This window comes from Rhipicephalus microplus, chromosome 4 (assembly GCF_043290135.1).
Source record: "Rhipicephalus microplus isolate Deutch F79 chromosome 4, USDA_Rmic, whole genome shotgun sequence".
NCBI classification, from domain to species: domain Eukaryota; kingdom Metazoa; phylum Arthropoda; class Arachnida; order Ixodida; family Ixodidae; genus Rhipicephalus; species Rhipicephalus microplus.
In genome coordinates this window covers 144,735,024-144,754,075 of record NC_134703.1, presented here as the reverse complement: position 1 = coordinate 144,754,075, position 19,052 = coordinate 144,735,024, and the positions used below count along the sequence as shown (strand labels likewise).

The following is a 19,052-nucleotide window of genomic DNA, read 5'->3' as shown; positions in this document are numbered from 1 at the left end:
AAGGAGACGTGAAGCAGGTTTGGAGTTGCAGGACAAGACTGTTTATTTCCACTCCGTGCGAGTGACGAGAGCTCCCCTCGACGAGGGAGAGAATGAGGCACCCCCGCGTTCTTCTACAAGAAAGAGGAAAAGGGGGCCACCGAGCGAGCAGACGTAGCATGCAGCCGGTCTAATCCCCGGAGCCGGCCCCGACAACACGTTGTTCCCCGAACACGGAGGAGGAGGAGCTGGCGCCGCGAGTAGGCGCGCTGTCGACGGCCGGCTGCAGACGGGATAGAAAAGAATGCGGTGGTGCTTAGCAGCTTCCGCTACAAAGGCTCCCCCCCTAGATTGCGGAGCTTTTAAAGAAGGACAGCAGTTACGGGCTGAATAGTGAAAGGTCACAGTCCAATGGTTAGCACTGAAATCGTACGTGAGAGGCTGCTTGAATGGAAACTTCAATATGAGCAGGCTTGGTGCGGTCAACGGCGACGACTTCTCGTTTCCCCCGCACGTCGATTGCGATGGTTTTGTTAGTACGTCCCAAAACTTTGAATGGGCCATCGTACGGCGGAGTAAGGGGCGGCTTCGTTGCGTCGTGTCGCACGAACACATGGGTAGCAGAGTCCATGTCAGGAAAAGTGAAAACTTTCCTGTTGCGGGCGATGCGAGGTGCTGTTGGCCTGAGTTGCGCGAGCCATGCGCGCAGCTTCTCGATGTGATCGGAGGCTGTTGGGGCGGAAGGTGTCTGGTCGGAGAAGAATTCTCCCGGGAGGCGCACTGTTGAGCCGTAGACCATTTCCGCTGCGCTGAAGCCGAGGTCTTCCTTCACCGTTGAGCGTAGGCCCAGAAGAACGAGCGGGAGCTTCTGCACCCAGTGCTGGCGGTCGAGTTTCGCTGCCAGTGCGGCTTTGAGTTGCCGGTGGAAGCGCTCAACCATTCCGTTGCTGGCGGGGTGGTAGGCGGTTGTATGCTGCAGCTTCGTGCCGAGGAGCGTTGAAAGTGCGGAAAAGAGGTTGCTCTGGAATTGCCGTCCCCGGTCAGTTGTTATGCGGGCAGGGCAGCCAAAGCGGGAGACCCATGTTTGAATGAAGGCCTGCGCGACGGTCTCAGCTGATATGTCCGCAATTGGTATAGCTTCGGGCCACCGGCTGTACCTGTCGATGCATGTGAGCAGGTACCTAAATCCTTGGCAGGGCGGTAGTGGTCCCACGAGGTCAAGGTGAACGTGGTCAAACCGCGACTCAGGAGTGCGAAATTCCTGTAGTGCAGCCCGATTGTGGCGAGTCACTTTCACTTGCTGACACGTTTCACATGTCCGAGCCCATCGTCGCACGTCCGCGTTGACTCCGGGCCAAACGAAGCGTTGCGTTATCAGCCGCTGGGTGGCACGGACACCTGGGTGGCTGATGGAGTGGAAAGTGTTGAATACCACTCGGCGAAAGTTCAGTGGAACAAAAGGTCGTGGTGCTGCCTGGGAGGTATCGCAGGTTATCGTGCTCTGGACGTAGGGAAGTGCAACCTCCGAGAGCACGAGTGAAGATCCCCCTCCCTTCAGTCTTGTCAACTCGGGGTCGTCCCGCTGAGCTGCGGCCATAGCTTCGAAGTCCAGGACTTCTGTGCTGGAAGCATTGACGCGAGACAAGGCGTCAGCTGCTTCGTTTTCGACCCCGGGAACGTGGCGGATGTCTGTAGAAAACTCGGAGATGAATGAGAGCTGACGGATCTCTCGTTCTGAGTAGGAGGAACTGTTGTTTTTGAATACGTAGGTGAGGGGCTTGTGGTCTGTCAAGATGTAGAACTCACGGCCTTCGAGGAAGTAGCGGAAATGCTTAATGGAACAATATATTGCGAGCATCTCCCTTCCAAAAGTGCTGTACCGTGCTTCTGCAGGCTTCAGACGTTTCGAAAAGAAGCCCAGTGGCTTCCACTGGGCGCCCTCCTGTTGCTGCAGCACTGCTCCGACCGATGTGGAGGAAGCGTCCACCATGAGGCGTGTAGGAGCTTCAGGCCGTGGATGAATGAGAAGGGTAGCCGCGGCTAGCTCGTCCTTAGCTTTCTGGAAAGCGTTCTGGTGTTCGTCAGACCAACAAAATTCTGGTGCCTTTTGGTCGTCTCGGCGCAGCAGGTCGGTCAATGGCTGGAGCACTCGAGCACAAGACGGAATGAAGCGCCGGTGGAAGTTTAAGAGCCCGAGGAACTCCCTCAGCTTGCGAAAAGATGTTGGAGCTGGAAACTTCTTGACGGATTCCACCCTCGATTCCAATGGCATAATGCCTTCAGCAGTGATGTGGTGGCCGAGGAAGTTGAGCGCCTCTACTCCAAACACGCACTTTTGAGGTTTCAACACCAGACCGTGCTCATCCAAACGCTGAAAGAGCTGGCGGAGGTGCTCTTCGTGCTCCGCAGGCGTTCTGCTGGCCACCAAAATGTCATCCAGGTAGACAAAGATGAAAGGAAGACCCCGGGTGACCTCGTCCATGAACCTTTGAAAGGTCTGTGCGGCATTTTTCAAGCCGTAGGGCATGCGGACAAACTCAAACAGGCCGAACGGAGTTGTTATGGCTGTTTTTGGTATGTCCTGCGGTTCGACGGGGATTTGGTGGTATGCCGCTACAAGGTCGATCTTGCTGTATATTTTCGTACCTGCCAGCCGCGCGCTGAAATCGTGAATGTGTGGCAGAGGATACTGGTCCGGCGTTGTCGATGCGTTCAAGGCTCTGTAATCACCACACGGGCGCCAATCGTCGTCCTTAGGCACCATGTGTAGCGGCGATGAATGGTTGCTAGACGAAGGGCGAACAATTCCCAGCTGCAGCATATGTTCGAACTCCCTGCGTGCAGCTTGAAGCCTTTTGCTGGACAGCCGTCGTGGCCGGGCGGTGACTGGCGGCCCGGTGGTGACGATGTGGTGAGTCACGTTATGTTTCACCGGCTGTTCCGTGTTGCGGGGCTTGGTGAGCGAGGGGAATTCGGCCAGGACGTGGTGGTAGGCTGATACTGGCTGGAAGGCGCAGATGCCAGATGAGCAGATGTTTGACTCCAAACCACGTACTTTGAGGGATGTGTTGTTATCCTTGAGGCAACGGTCACGTACGCTCACATCCAGGTTGAAGTGGCTGAGAAAATCTGCTCCGAGTATGGCGAAATTAACATCCGCCACCACGAAGACCCAGCGAAACAGGCGCCTGAGTCCGACGTCTATTGTCAGCGAGCGGAAGCCGTACGTAGCGATGGTAGTGTTGTTCACTGCCTGCAGCGACGATGTGTTCTTGCTACGTCGGCGATCCTCGGGGGTTGCCGGGACAATAGAGATTTCGGCTCCCGTGTCGACTAGCAGGCGCGAGTTGCTTACGCGGTCGACTACGAAAAACAGGCGGCTGGGTGGAGGGCCGATGTCGTAAGCCGCCGTTAACGACTGGCCGGAGCGTTTCCCGGAAACGAGCAAGGTTGAGTGCAGCGGCTAGCACCCGTGCCGAAACGACGGTGGTACCAGCAAACTCCGTCCTGTGTATCTCGTGCATGGCTTCTCTGGGAAGAGCTTGGGTGTCTTGAAGGAGATCGGTTGCGTCGTTGCTCGTCCTGTTGGGGAGCGCCAGATAGCACAAGTTTCTGCATGGTCTCGGTAAGGTGTTGCAGTTTCTCCTCAAGGCGCGACAGTCGATCTGGTTGCTCATGTGTTCTTGCAGCAGCTATGGGCGCAAAGGTTGGAGTTGAGTATTCCGTGATGCGATCGGCGAGTTGCGCTAGTCGATCAAGGGACGTCTCATTTGAACCCGCGAGAACCACGCGCACCGACTGGGGGAGTCGTTGCAGGAAAAGTTCACGAAGAAGTGGGAGCTGGCCGTCCTGACGCGCGTGCACACCGAGTAGTTGCCGCATACGGTGCAGCAGTTGGGAAGGTCGTTGGTCGCCCAGCTCTTCGCGACACAAGAGCTGCTGCAGTCTGCTTTCTTCAGGCGCCTCGAGGCGGTCCAGCACCGTCTTTTTGAGGGTGTCATATTCTTCTTGCGCGGGGGGTGAAACCAAAATGTCGTCGATAGCGTCGGCGATTTCGGGGGGCAGGGCTGCGACGACGTGAAGGTATTTTGTCGACTGCGAGGTGATGTGCCGGAGTTGAAAACGGGCCTCCACTTGGCTGAACCAAACTCTTGGATTTTTCGGCCAAAAATTTGGTAGCTTCAGTTCTGTGGCGATGACCGCAGGCGTGGAGGCAGCAGCGTTGTCGTCGGAGCTCATCGCGGCGTGTTCGTTGAAGCGTTCGGGTCACCAATTTTGTAGCGGCCGGAAATGTCGGCTGCCGGAGGCAGCGAGAAAGGAGACGTGAAGCAGGTTTGGAGTTGCAGGACAAGACTGTTTATTTCCACTCCGTGCGAGTGACGAGAGCTCCCCTCGACGAGGGAGAGAATGAGGCACCCCCGCGTTCTTCTACAAGAAAGAGGAAAAGGGGGCCACCGAGCGAGCAGACGTAGCATGCAGCCGGTCTATTCCCCGGAGCCGGCCCCGACAACACGTTGTTCCCCGAACACGGAGGAGGAGGAGCTGGCGCCGCGAGTAGGCGCGCTGTCGACGGCCGGCTGCAGACGGGATAGAAAAGAATGCGGTGGTGCTTAGCAGCTTCCGCTACAAGAGCAACCGTGAACAAGTGGCTGCTCTCTGCTATTCTCAGAAGATAATGTATACGTTTTTTTTAACATTTATTGCTTTTCGTCTCAAATCATAGTTCTTAATCTTTCACTCGAGCTCGTCGTCTCACGATGCATTGCTTTTCAAAGACTCACGAGCTCCGCGAAAACTGCGCGAGTCAAAAAAGACCTGCGGCGCCACTCACGTATTCTTTGCTGCTGTGCTCTCGAATCGGAGCTTGTTGTCGTTAAGGCCACGTCAGTTCAACTTATAAGCAAGAAGCTGGATATAAAAATATAGAGCGGAAGAGTGGCCGAACAGAAAAAACTGAAAAGTACGGGGATGTGGGCATGGTAAAGAAAAACAAAGAACATAATGCAGCGTTATGAAAACATACAATAGCACGAGGTAACGAACGTGAGCTTAGACGCACAAAAGCAAGATGTAGTGCGGGAAATAACTCGCCCGATCTGACAGTGGTGAGCTGTTCTTTACGAGGATGATAGCGCAATGGCACGCTCGCTGAAAGACAAAGGACCGTAGTCGTGCATATCTCGTAGTCGAGTTGCACTGTTCGCATGCTAGCTGCGAAGTTTTTATTTTCTACGGCACTGGATGTTGTTCTTTTCTTCAGAGGCAATTCCTCTTTTAGCGACCATGTTGCATGATACGATTCCATGGTAAAGGAATCCAGAACTCATCTTTCTCCTTGAGGGAAGATTGGCTTCCATGCTATAACAGTGCAAATGATCGCGAGGTCTAGTTTTACTTACGAGCACTTGCGCCAAATCGTTCACTCTAAACTGCCTCAGTGAAATCTGCGAACGTTACCTTAAGTGGGGGCGCGTGAGCATAACTCGAAACAGCCGGAAAACGATCAGCAATAACTGCTTCCGAAGAACCCTTCCCCTCCAGACTTCAACGTCTCGCGGGATTGATTGAAGTATGTGATGAAGCAGTTTGGAAAGAGAGAGAGAGAGAGTGCAAAAAAGTTACCAGAAAACGCTTCTCTCGGGACGAATCAAACACCCAAATGATAATAAATGGGGCCCCGGTCAACCAATGAAAGTTTATTTAACTAATGGCTCCAATGTATATATTGCTTCAACTGTGTTTGGAAAAGTACTGCGCATATTGCTTATATTGCAACTTAGGTATAAAAAAAAATATTTTTATATGCCACCCATGTATTCGCAAAGCCCAGTCTGTTGATGCTAATTTGTTTATATATTGGGCCCCAGGCATAGGGGGGTATTTTAAAGTGATATAGCTCGGAGCTGTTTTTTCGTTCAATAAAGTAGTTAGACACCACTGATAGAAAAGAAAGGCTAACGGTTCTTTAGGTTCAGCAGCGTGATTCATCTTATACTGAGGGGGTCAAAAGAGCTCATTCCGTAGAGAAATGAAAATTGCATACGGAGTCTGCAACTGCAGATATTTGTAGAAAACTACCCTTCACGCTTTTTAGCTGTTTGCTGTTTTGAAAGCATGCACTTTTAAATGAATAGTACTGATTATGAAGCCCAGTTTTTTCCCTAATTAGTGTTCACCGCCACATTTGAAGTCTTCCTCACGATTGTGATTGTAGCCGGAAGTGCCTGAAACCAAATCCATGCCAGAAGAGTTCGTTTGACTGCCTTATTAAACAACGGTAGGTTTTCGTGTGTCTACATGAAAAACACTACTCCAGTGGGGGAGGAACTCCATGCTTTGTGAGCACATGTAACGAAGCTCAAATTTTCGAGTGTCATGAGTGAAAACTTTTTAAGCGATTATGCAGAAAGCTGTGTTAGGTGAGACCCAAAGTTATTTACGTACATATCAATTAAAACTGGTGAACACAAATTTTATGTCATTCTCGGTGATTTATGGTGTAGGCTTCACAAACGGCGCGCATTACAATACGATGCACATTGAATGAACATTTATTAATGAGTGCTCTGAAAATTCTGCTTTGGTGGTATCAAAGTACGTTTCCTTAGTGGACATACCTGCAAACGAATGGCGGTAATAGCTTCCGGAGAATTGGAATGTCTGCTATAAAATTTGCTTTCCCACTCGATCTTTGGAAAAGCTGCGTTGTGAGTGATGCATCATATGTGAAAAACAAAGCTCGAGAAAAGGTTCTGGCTTTGATCAAAATATTTTTTCAACGTTTTTAGATCATTTTCCAGCACTTTTTCGTTCACTTCACAGTGCCGTGCTGTATACTATTTGCCTACAGCTTGTACGTCCCTTGCTCAATTTTCTGGCAGGCCAGCCCGTTAGCCAAAGAACCTAGCTTGATGCACAAATCACAACCTTAAGAATCCATTCATAAAAAATCAGCTACTCAACAAAGGCACCCATCGCCTTCAACCACACTCGTCAAACAAAAGAAAAATGAAACAACCGATATACATCTGCGTGGCGCTCCACCAAGCATACGCAGCTTTACGCACAGCCTACCACAAGCTGAAGTTTTGCACACTTCCTCTATAGTTGTATAGCATAGCTTTGTTTACTTGTTTGGTTGTTTTTTGTTTGTATGTTTGAATCATCAAGCCAATCTTTTCGCAGTGGAAACAATGCGGGCAGGGTTTTGTGAACAGTACCGCATTTTATTGTTTTCGAAAGTGCCAAGCACTGCCCATGGCACCCCCCGTGTCCACGCTCCACTTTTAGATTTTTTTCTTCTTTACATTGAGTGGGGTGTTGATATAGAACAAAGGCTATCGATTTTTTTTCTTCATGGGTATTTATAAACCGCCCTAAACAAATATAAAGAATATAGAAGACGCTATGTGCGTAAGCAGGAGGTAATAGTACTGCAAGGAGCAGCAGAAAACGCATTTGCGGCTACGTGGCATCCTTTATTGCGCTACTTCATGAAGCTTTCGGAGCGGAGCACACCTCCGTTTTCATCCTTATTCAAGCACTGCACTTAGTGGTGGCAATTGTGTGTGGGATCCTATAAAGGCGTCCACTTCGCATACCCAAGTTATGCCCATGGGTTATGCGTAGCGATAAACTTCCCGGCGTGTTCGCAATACGTGCTTTGTTTCGCTTTTGTTTTGGTTTTTGTTTGCCCATCTCTTTTGAAATAGAGTGAAAGGACGCTCCGACGTATACCAATACCATTTTCGCATTGTCATGAATTTATTATTGGACATGAAGTAGGTACTACGATAATCACTGCTTTGTCTGTTTTCTGCCTCCTACAACAAGTATCACGTTTCAAGATGTGGATGAGTATGTCACAAAAGTAGCGCTCAAAAAAGGGCGCGCCGCCAAATTCTCGCGACGAAGCGCCGAGAGGTCAACGATAAAAAAAGAAAACAAGTATCCAAAGACTCCCCGGGAGCGCGTCTCTCTCCCACGGAAGCGTAAGTTCGCCGCATCGGCGACCGAACAAGCCCCTCACGTAATACCAAGTTTTCTATATGCGAAGCGAGAGTAACGGCCGCGAGTGCATCACGAGCGTTAATGTTAATGATGTCCTCCATGACGCGCCAGCCATACTTGTCATGTTTGCACCAGTCGTATACCTTCATCCTTCATTCACCTCACGCAACACCAAATTCGGTAGAAGCGAAGCTAGCAGAAGGTCTCCGAGCACACTGTGAGCGTATAGCTTGCATTCATGTTTTACATGACACCCTTGTCATGATTATCATATTTGGTCGTGTTATTTACCTTCGTCGTCCGTTCACGTCCCGTAACACCAGATTTGGTAGGTGTGGAGCTAGCGAAACGTCCAGGAGCGCGCTATGAACGCACCATGTAGTCATGTTCTACATGACTCGCATTTCATAATTATCATGCTAGGACATGTTATTCACCTTCGTCGATTATTCACGTCACGTACTACTAACGTTGGTATATATGAAGCTAGCGAAATGGCAATGAGCATGCCGTGCAGTAACGACTTACATGACATGCATGTCATGATTTCTACGATGGGGCTTTTCACCAATGTTCGCCATGCAGTCATGTTATACCATACCAGTTTTGCAATATGCCATTGTGAACAAAACCACCGCAAGAGCAGCCACATCATGATATGTAAGTTATGACACTCATGACGTCTCGCATCGGCATCGAGTATCGGCAAACGAGCAAGCCCTAGAGAGTTCTCGATGGAACGGGGCGTGGGGATGCCGGGTTGAGTCATCCGTCGCGGACGGCCCCCGTATCGTCTCGCCCTTTTCTCCAGCCTCCGCTGCGTATAGCGCCGACAAAATGATGAGAACTTTCTGGAATCTCGCGCGGAAGGTATTTAATTTTTCCCTCGCGTAATAAGAGAATGGAATGCGCTTGATCCAGATACTGTAGCACAGCCAACACTTCAAAAATTTTTAGAAAGCGTTGAAAAACTCATGTCTGTGCTCCCAAGTTCCAGGTGTTAACCTAATTGCGTTCGGGAGAAAGCATCCACACTCTAACATTTTATTTTATTTTCTTCATCATTTGGTTCAAGGCAACTATGCCTGTATGATGTATACATTACTTATTATCATGATCGCGCGTTTCTTATGTACTCTTCTTGTATTGCCACTATATTGCCTTGCTTGTATAATGTTTGTATCCTTTCCACTCCTGTAATAACCCTCAAGGAGGGTTGACAGTATTTTGTAAATAAATAAATAAATAAATAAATAATCGAGCATCCGAGATGGGAGATCAGCAGAAGAAGGAAGTTAACGCCAGATTGCGGGGGGTATCCCGCCGCGGTTGTCGGTGAAGGTTTTGTCCTTAGTGAGAAAGCAGGAGAAGAAGAAAGTATGGTGCCAGAGTGCGTAGCGTGTACTGCCTTGTGGGCGAAGCCGTTTGTCTTCCGTAACAAAGGAGGAGAAGAAGGAAGTAGAGAAGAAGAGTATTTCCACCTGAGGGGTGGTGACTAGAGCTTCAGGCAAGAGTGTGTGTCTACCGCTATCGAGCGAAGACGCGTGGCAACAGCTGCGTGTGGGAAGCCGACGTGTTTCCGGTGAAGAAGTTTGAAGCTTGGAGAGCGGCCAAGTGAAAACGCGAGGTTTTCTGGAAGAGAAACTTCGGGGGCAGTGGAACGACAACAACGCTGTACTTTGAGTGAGTGATCCTCGGAAGAGTATCATTCAGACTTTTGTTCCAAGAACTTTGGACTGAATAAGTTTTCTAACTCTTTAGCCTTTAAGTGTTTTGGTTGTTCAATGCATGCGACTGCATTGTAGTGCGTATTGTTGTCTGTGTCCGTTGTCTCGAGTGTGGCTGATTGTACTGTGTAGTACATTGTTTGATTGGTGACATATTGTATTCAACTATTGTCGAATGTGAATACTTGTGTATCGTTTCGTTCTGCCATAATTAATAATATAATTTTGTTTTGTTATCAACTCTCGGCTCTGACTTGGCCACAGCTGGCGTCCGCTGGCGCGCCAAATAGGACCACTTCTAAATTGTCCACGCTTTCGTGGTGCGGTTAGGGGGGCCGATGCTTTGACCCTTGGAATTAGCCCGGCGATTGCTTCCCTAATTAACGGGACCTGTGACAGAGTACTACGCCATAACATGCGAAAAGTGCTCGTTTTTATGTAGAAGCACAATCGGTCTTCCTATAGTAAGAATTCCGTAGTTAGTCAGAATTCCGCAGTAAGACAAAACCTGAAAGAGCAGAGGAAAAGTTTATTATCAATATTATTATTATTATTATTAAAGACGATAATCTTTCTTGGAGACCTTCGACGCAAAAATTTTGGTCTGTCTGTCTCTACACTTGCCTGCCCACTCTCACGGTACTGGGTACGCTAAATGGCATCAGCTGCTGCCCTAAACGGCCAACCCCATCCGCAGCACCCACCAATGTTGCTCAAGCTTGAGCGTTCATACTTGTACAATTTTCAATTAAAAAGGAATTATTGCGCAAATCTGACGCACCATAAGAACACGTATATATTCCTTAATCTTGTCTTTTACTACAGAAGGCATACATAAGTGATTCAAAGGAGTGTAGAGTTTACCACGCTGCGCTGACCATGCAACACTTGCACGAAAAGGCGAGTGTTTCCAACGCTTTGCTAAGATGACGTGGCGGTGGCACCTACCTGTCGCCTTGCGTTCTACACCTTATGACCTCTGAGACGGGTACGCACGCCCATCTCAGAGCCGCGCGCTTCGTTGTGCAAGAAAACTGCCAGATGACACTCATGTCTCACATGTGATGTGACTTGATACGCTCGTTCGCCTCCGCTGCACGCTCGAGGCACTCTAATGCAGCGCCTCCAGAATACCATTCACAAATTTTCTTGTGCAGAAAAATCAAATAAATGTTTTGTTCACTCTCTCCACTCGCAAGACTATTGCTTTGCGAAGGCATGTGCAGACTGCGTGCAGATACTGGGCCAATTTATTATTATTATTATTATTATTATTATTATTATTATTATTATTATTATTATTATTAGTATTATTATTATTATTAGTCGTTGCTAAACTTCAGCTTAGGAAAGTGATTACAAAACAATTATATAAAAGTGGCGATTAATGGCTCTTGGTTTTCATTAGTAATCCGAGAATGCCTCAAATTTCGCCGGGCTTACAACGAAAAATTGTAGGTTCCGTGACGGTGTGCTTGAATGTGCCTTCTTCTTTGTCTTAGTTATGAGTTATCGCTGGTATTCCCCGCGAAAAGGTGGTAAGGAACTTCACAGCACAAATAACACTAGCGGCACCAGCACATCGAATTCGGTGTCCTAGCTTTACGAAGCGTTGTCTTCTATGAAAGCATAGCGCCGATATTGATATTAAATGCGAGGAATTTCTTAGCGAGCTTCTTAGGCTACTTTGACCGTATCAGTCTATCCAGCCGCCTACAATTTTTAGCTCTCCTGACTTTTCGATATTGGGATCTATAACAGTATAACATGAGTTATACCATGAGTGTATGAGTGTATGACGGCACAACATGAGTGTATGACGAGCGAAAGTGACTCATAACATGGAAATGATGAAAGACGTCATGTGTGTCATAACTTACATATCATGATGTGGCTGCTCTTGCGGTGGTTTTGTTCACAATGGCATATTGCAGAACTGGTATGGTATAACCTGACTGCATGGCGAACACTGGGGAAAAGCCCCATCGTAGAAATCATGACATGCATGTCATGTAGGTCGTTACTGCACGGCATGCTCGTTCCCATTTCGCTAGCTTCATATATACCAACGTTAGTAGTATGTGACGTGAATGATCGACGAAGGTAAATAACATGTCCTAGCATGATAATTATGAAATGCGAGTCATGTAGAACATGACTACATGGTGCGTTCACAGCGCGCTCGTGGACGTTTTGCTAGCTTCACACCTACCAAATCTGGTGTTACGGGACGTGAACGGACGACGAAGGTAAATAACACGACCAAATATGATAATCATGACAAGGGTGTCATGTAAAACATGAATGCAAGCTACGCTCACAGTGCGCTCGGAGACCTTTCGCTAGCTTCGCCTCTACCAAATTAGGTGTGGCGTGACGTGAATGAATGATGAAGGTATACGACTGGTGCAAACATGATAAGTATGGCTGGCGTGTCATGGAGGACATCATTACCCTTAACGCTCGTGCTGCACTCGCGGCCGTTACACTCGCTTCACATATAGAAAACTTGGTATTACGTGAGGGGAATGAACGATGCAAGTAAACCAGACGTCCAAACATGATAATCATGATATGCGTGTCACGTTAGACATGACTACCAGCTACGCTCGTAACGCGATCGTAACCGTTTCACTAATCTCACATATACAAAATTTAGTATCACGTGACTTGAGTAGACGATGAAGGTAAATGACAAGTCCAACATGATAATCATGACATGGAAGTCATGTACGGCATAACACATTAACCTTCCTCATTCGTGCTTTGCATATCATCGATTTCCACTGTACGTCGGGTCTGCCAATTTTTGTTATTAGAAGCGTAACGGCACCTGTTCATTCCTCGTAGCCGTTGTAGTTTATAACAAGTATAACATTTCGACCTCCAACGTTGTGCCGGTGAGACATTTTTTATGTGCGTTGCTGAACAATAAAAAATAGTGCTAAATGTACATGCCAATGGCTGCTGATGTAAAATCAGAGACAGGAGCATTCGGCTTTTAGTTAACGCACACGCTGCGATCCCCATTAGCAGCCATTGGCATGTACGTTGAGCACTATCTGACAAGAAAGGGTTGCTACATTATAATCGCTTGGTGTAACCTCCTTAGTTTTAGAAAGGTTTAGCGAGCGTTGAGCCGCAGGGCCATGAACACAATGAACAAGTATATACTGAGAATGAATTCGAGGTGGTTAAAGGGGGGAAGTAGATACGAAGCGCAGGCCGAAAAAAAGTAAAAGCCGAATTCTCCTGTCTCTCATAGATAGATAGATAGATAGATAGATAGATAGATAGATAGATAGATAGATAGATAGATAGATAGATAGATAGATAGATAGATAGATAGATAGATAGATAGATAGATAGATAGATAGATAGATAGATAGATAGATAGATAGATTCTCAAAAAGCATCTATCTATCTAAACTATTACGTCTATCTAACGCATTACTTCTATGATCTATCTGAAGCATTACGCCGAGAAATGCCTCGTATTTAAAGTTGACGTGTTTGCGTAGTCGTTGAGACAAGAAATACTTATATGGCCTAAACAGGCAGTTGTTGGTACTGTCTCGCGAGTCACCATGTATGCGCAATACGAAACCACCGTTTTATTGGTTACTTTGGCGGACTGGTTGATTTTCTGCCGAGATGTGGTTTTTTCCTAGGGAGTACGCTGAGAGGCCGAACATCACGCAGGTGCGCTTAGAAAAGCGTACTACGTCATCTCTCTTATTTTAATCTACTTGACAATATACAGGCGTACAGGGTAGACAGACATCATTCTTTTAATACCATTGCAATTACATTGCCGAGAAACGAAACTTTGATTTCGATAACCTGCGAGAATTCGGTTTCGCTCTATTTTCCGATTGAAGAATTAACTTTGTAAACAGAAATTTTACAAAGTACCTAATTGTTGATAAACGTCTTTCTTCACAACAGTAAACAACAGTAGCTGAATATTTATCTTAGAAAGATGGCTCCCTTTAGCCGATTTCATCATAGACAGGGTGTGGTTAATTATGACGACAAAAAAAGTGTTACAGCAAGTATCGAAATGGCGAAGCTTTTTTGAAAGAAAACTCAAGGCGATCTACATACGATTCACAAACATTTCTTTCCTTTCCTTCAATTACGCGAACATGGGACTTTTTAATTTTATCTCTTAAAAGGCCATTCTTCGCAGACTATTCACTTGCATAGGTTTGCAGCCTGCGGTTTGTTCAGAACGTCATAATTCTACTTGGCGTAACAATCTTTCACGAATTTAGCGAAATAATTTGTAATATATTGTTCCAAAGGTGAGACATATGTCCTTGACAGATAGTGTCTGCTTGATGATGTGTCCTACATGAGTCAGTGTTTTCCTCTAAAGCTTAGTTATTTCTTCCAAAAGCTATCCTACTCTTTCTTTTTTCTATCATCGTGACAAAAACAAACCCCTTGGGCTGTTAGTTTTTTGGAGCTCCGTGAAAGTCGTCGCGTTCAAGTTGCCGGCGGAAAGAAAAGCATGGAAGAGTGTGTGCACAAAGACGGTGCCCGTTCGGAAGGGCCTACGAAGGACGGGGCCCCTTTTATCGAGGCTGAAACGCCAAGCACAACGAGCACCCGTTAGCGATGCAGTTCAGGTGAGACCGAACGGCGGCAGACGCTACAAGAAAACGAGATAACGTGGCAGACGTGTGTTACACTACGTGTAAGTGCGCTGCCTTGTCGCCTAAGGGTAGTTGCCCTCATATTCGCTTGATTCGGTGCGCTTCGTTGTGGCTGTACACCCTGCTGCGACGATCATACGTTCGCGCCCTTTCATATGCTCCGTGCAGCTGACTTCATTACGAAAGGTCAGCAGCAGACACGCCTTTTGCTTCAAGGACTCTGTCAGATCGTCCTCACACAAAAATAATATTGTTAATATTAGCGTGAGGATGGCTCTTGGCATTTTCCAAGAAAAAAACGGCGGTGACAATACACATTTTTTTTTGTGCAGGAACTTAGCTGGTGCTTCAGGTGAGAAGACGTAACGATGCCGATGCTGCTGGAAAAACAAAACAATACAAAATGAGACCGAAAGTGCCCCGTCTCTTCTTATTTTTACTCAATACGGTTGGGAATTGTACACATGTGTATTATCAGTACTCCCGATTAGGAGCTGTCTTCCGCGTCCGCGTTTTTTTTATTTTCTTGAGAGCATAATGAAAAAAAATCTTTACTCCTAAATCAATTATGTTCTTTTTTTTCTGCCTCCTGCGCTTCATGCCATAGGATTGATGCCGAACAAAACTAATTTACTCTTGCTGCTGTCGTCCTGACGAGGCCTCCCTCAACGAAATGCTAATCCCGTAACGATCGGCAGCAGCCGTTCGCCAACGCTCACTTTCCAGGCTCCCTGAATCCGCTGTATGACCTCAACCCTGGTCGAAGGCTTCGTCAGACGTACTCCAAAAGTGTTCCCAACAGTCCTCGCAAGCCAGCTACTTTTCACGCCTGTCTTGCTGGCGCACCAATGCCCTCAAAGACGGCCTGGGCGCAGTGATGATGTAGCAGATCACCTTTTATGTTCTTTATTTTTAGTTACATTTTACACGCGGGGGATAAGGTAAATATATTACAATGTAGCAGCTCACCTTCATCAAAGCTTCGGTGCCTTGCTCACTCTGCGCTCCGTCGATCCTGTAGACTGAGCCACTTGGGTATTGCGATGACTATGTTGTGTTTGTTTTCAACATCCCCTCGGTAATACAAGTGCACGCTGGCAACGCGAAGGACGAGGCAGAGTCTGGTTGAGGGCAGCGTTTATTGTCAGACCGTCCGATCGGCCTGCGCCCAAAGAACACACCTCTCCGGCTTCCACCCTTGCGTTTTTTTTTATTGAAATAAGAATAAACGAAGGAGTTTTTGTCACCGTTACTTGGCGACGGCTACCCCTTTCCACTTAATTGGTACAAATAAAAATATGAAAAAATAGCATATATACATATATACAGTCCCACATGGGTGAGAGCAATAGTTCTCCTATATAGGCAAAACAAACACGTAAACCACACGCTCACTTTTAACTTTCGTCCGCTCAGTATTCGTCACAAATCTTCGTTTCTTCGAAGAACTGTTGCAGCACCTTCATTTCTTTGCCGTTTGTTTTGAATGGCCATGGAGCTAGTATTTTATTCAACCCGAATGGTCACTCAGGATCTAACCTATGCAGTTCTTGTTCTAGTCGCCTTCGGTGGTTGTCGTGTTTCGGACAGTCGAGCAAAAGGTGACAGATATCCTCGTCGTCGTGGCCGCATGAACATGCTGACGATGTTGCACGTTCCTCCGCAATTAAAAATATTCATGAAAACAGTGTATACCCTCCCCCTCTTCTTGCTCTCAGCAAAGACGAAAGAAATAAATGGAACGCTCTCCTTCAGCTGCACCAGCCGCATTGATTACTATAGACGACGCACGTAACCCGATATTCCGCTTCTGCTGTTTGGTTGCCTTGGCCAGATGGCCCCGACCGCAGCACTTGCCTGATCGTTTTGAAATGCGCTGCTGTGGTTAGCTTGCCCGGCACAAACTATTGAAGCCACAATTCCGGAAAATCTTTCACCGCTTTGACTTTCAATACGACCCTCTGCGGCGTGGGCTCTACAAATCCGCATCCTCTGCGGCCTAACAACTCGAAAACACTGCGAGCTGCTGCCCGCTGAAGCATTCTCAGAAGCTCACGTACACTGAGACTGACTGGTTACATACAAATAATAACAATCAACTTCGATGGTTTCTGCAGAAAGATTATTTTATTATTCATTATTCCACAATTTAAATTTTTGCAGGGATACCTTGTTGAACGAAAGGTCTCACGGTAGACATTCGTGTTTTGGGACGCACTTGTTGTCTCGTTTTCGGCGGTACAAATCACCCTGACACCAACATCCATAGCTACAGTCTTTGGTACAGGATAAATGCCTTTTTTCGACGCCGCATTCGTTTTCACCACATGCTGGAGATCCGCTGACGCAGCCGAACGTCTCCCAAGGTTTGCAGCTTTTTTTGATCGCTTCTTCGTCTGCAAGTAAACGGGTGTTGGCGTTATCGTATGATACCCATTAAAAACTCTGGCAGCGCTGCTGCAGCTCATCGCATGGGTCACGTTTATTCTAATTAGTAGCGCTGGTCCTGGTAATGTTTCTGCTGCTTAGAGCGGTGCAGCTGTGTAAAGGGCCACCCCATCAAACAAGCTCACCAATGCGTAGATCGTCCGCGGCGATGGCATTTAGCTTTTCCGAATATCACTGCCCTGCGCCGTAGTATTCGAAAAACCCCTCATATCGAAAAACTATTTCCTTGACTCTTTGCTTCGCCTGACCAGAGCCCCTCCGTTCCTTCAATTCCAGCTAGATTCACAAGATTCAGTCGTCCACCATGCTTTGTCCTCCCGCCCTTTCCTGTTCTCGCCCATCACCTTCACACTTGTTTCGCGGTCATGAGGCAGGAAACCCTTCATGTGGTGCATGATGTTTGAAATCATTCGAAGTAAGTTTCTGTTCAGTTGTGTGTAGGTCTGTGGAGTGGCGTGTTGCGTTCCCTTTGTTCACAACTCGTGTTGTTGCTTACGCCGGCTCGGTAAAGCTACGGTGTTTTGAAATAGCATGTCCCCATTCGTCGCGCTATGCGAGCAAGCAATGGGGAAGCGTCACTGCGACGCTGTTGCATGCACCGAAATCAGGAAAGAACTTTGTGAAATGCCCGTGGTGTTGCTTTGAGCAAACAGGAGGAGCACGAAGGAACAATTCAGACAGACATAAGGTAATGGAGGGGGAAGTAAGACTATCACATCTCCGTTAGAAGGGCTCAGAGGCACGTGTGACGGAAGCAGCCCTACACCTATCATGTTTAGCGTCGCATCACGATCACTCCTGAACTAATGCGACCGACGTCACCCCTTAAGGAACGTTTGTTTCCGCTATCATGAGAAAATAATGTAAGGGTAGCCTGACCGATTACTTTCATGCATCGTCACGCAAACAGTTTCATGTACGATTGAGCTCGTCGATTGGTGTTTCGTCCTAGCAAACGGCACCTTGGCCCTGCGATCATACTGTACTGGCCACGCTGTCAACATTTTTAATTTCCAGTGCTTCCACCTGCCGTTCTGTTGAGCTCGAATCTGCCGGAACAATGAGTAGTGCGTGAACAAAAGCCTCAAAGGTATAGAGGCTGCTCACTACTTATGTCACTAAAGACCTAAATGCTTCTCACTGTATAAGTAAAGTTTCACTATTCCGAAAACACCACTCTTATCAAGACACGACGTTTGATAAGCGAGAAAGGCGCGCTAAAAAGACGGTGGGCAAAGACTCCTTATTGAAATTCCTGTGCCATACACAGTGACGACATTTAATTTGAAGGCGTCTGCTGGGTCCCACGTACCATCTAGTCGACAAAGTTGAAGTATATTGTCATCGGTGAGTGGCGTACACTTAACATATGGAGTTTCAGAAAACCTCACTGAGCCAATGTCTCGAAAGTACGAAAAGTACATTATTGAATTTCTTACGTCAAGTGCGGAGTTTATGGCGTGAAATTGAAAATTGAATTTCAACTTGATTCTTCTCCGCTAAAACGCTTCCGTTGTGACTGTTGTCAAAAAGGATCTACGTCACCATAAAGAATATATATATATATATATATATATATATATATATGTATGTATGTAAAAGAGGTGTATACCTAAGGGCTCGTTTTTCCGTGTTTTGACACAATATTAATCAGATCTAACAGATAGTAATGCATAATGCCAAGGAATGTATAGGGGAAGTTATTAGAACCAGTGTAATTTAAATAGGAACAAAGAAAAGTGGCTGAAAAAATAACCTGCCGCGAGCAGGAATCAAACCTACGACCTTCGAATAATGCGTTGGATGCTATATATATCTAGTATTCTCAAGGACGATGTGCGGTTTAAGCGTAGAACAAATGTACGTACCAAATGATCCTTTGCAGGTCCACGCATTTAACACCAAGAGGACTACAGCAAGACGCAGTATAATAAAAATGTGTGAGTTGGACGCCATCTTTCCTTAATCTTTACAAAATTCAGGCCGCAGAACCGTTTTATATAGGCTGATCATGCGACAAATGTTCTTTCTGTCATCCCGCAAACAGCAGAATATTGTGATGCGTCAGCTGATGTCGTATCAGAAATAGTTCTATATGCTGTGAATCAGACTAAGTTTTCTAAAAAAATAAAAGCCTGCCCTACGCTAATATTATTCCTTTGCCATCCTGCGTCTTACAATGTCAGGTATTTCTTATCCCGCAAACACAATGCGTATACATGAAACG

General features: G+C 46.8%; 1 long non-coding RNA gene across 1 annotated transcript; it reads right to left on the bottom strand.

Moving 5' to 3' along the window:
* Window positions 1-16,485: 16,485 nt before the first annotated feature.
* On the bottom strand, window positions 16,486-18,796 carry LOC119171482 (uncharacterized). The gene is made up of 2 exons (XR_005109845.2): window positions 18,694-18,796; window positions 16,486-16,773 (listed from the first exon to the last, which is right to left on the bottom strand). It is a non-coding gene; the product is annotated as an uncharacterized LOC119171482 (long non-coding RNA).
* Between the last annotated feature and the right edge of the window lie 256 nt (window positions 18,797-19,052).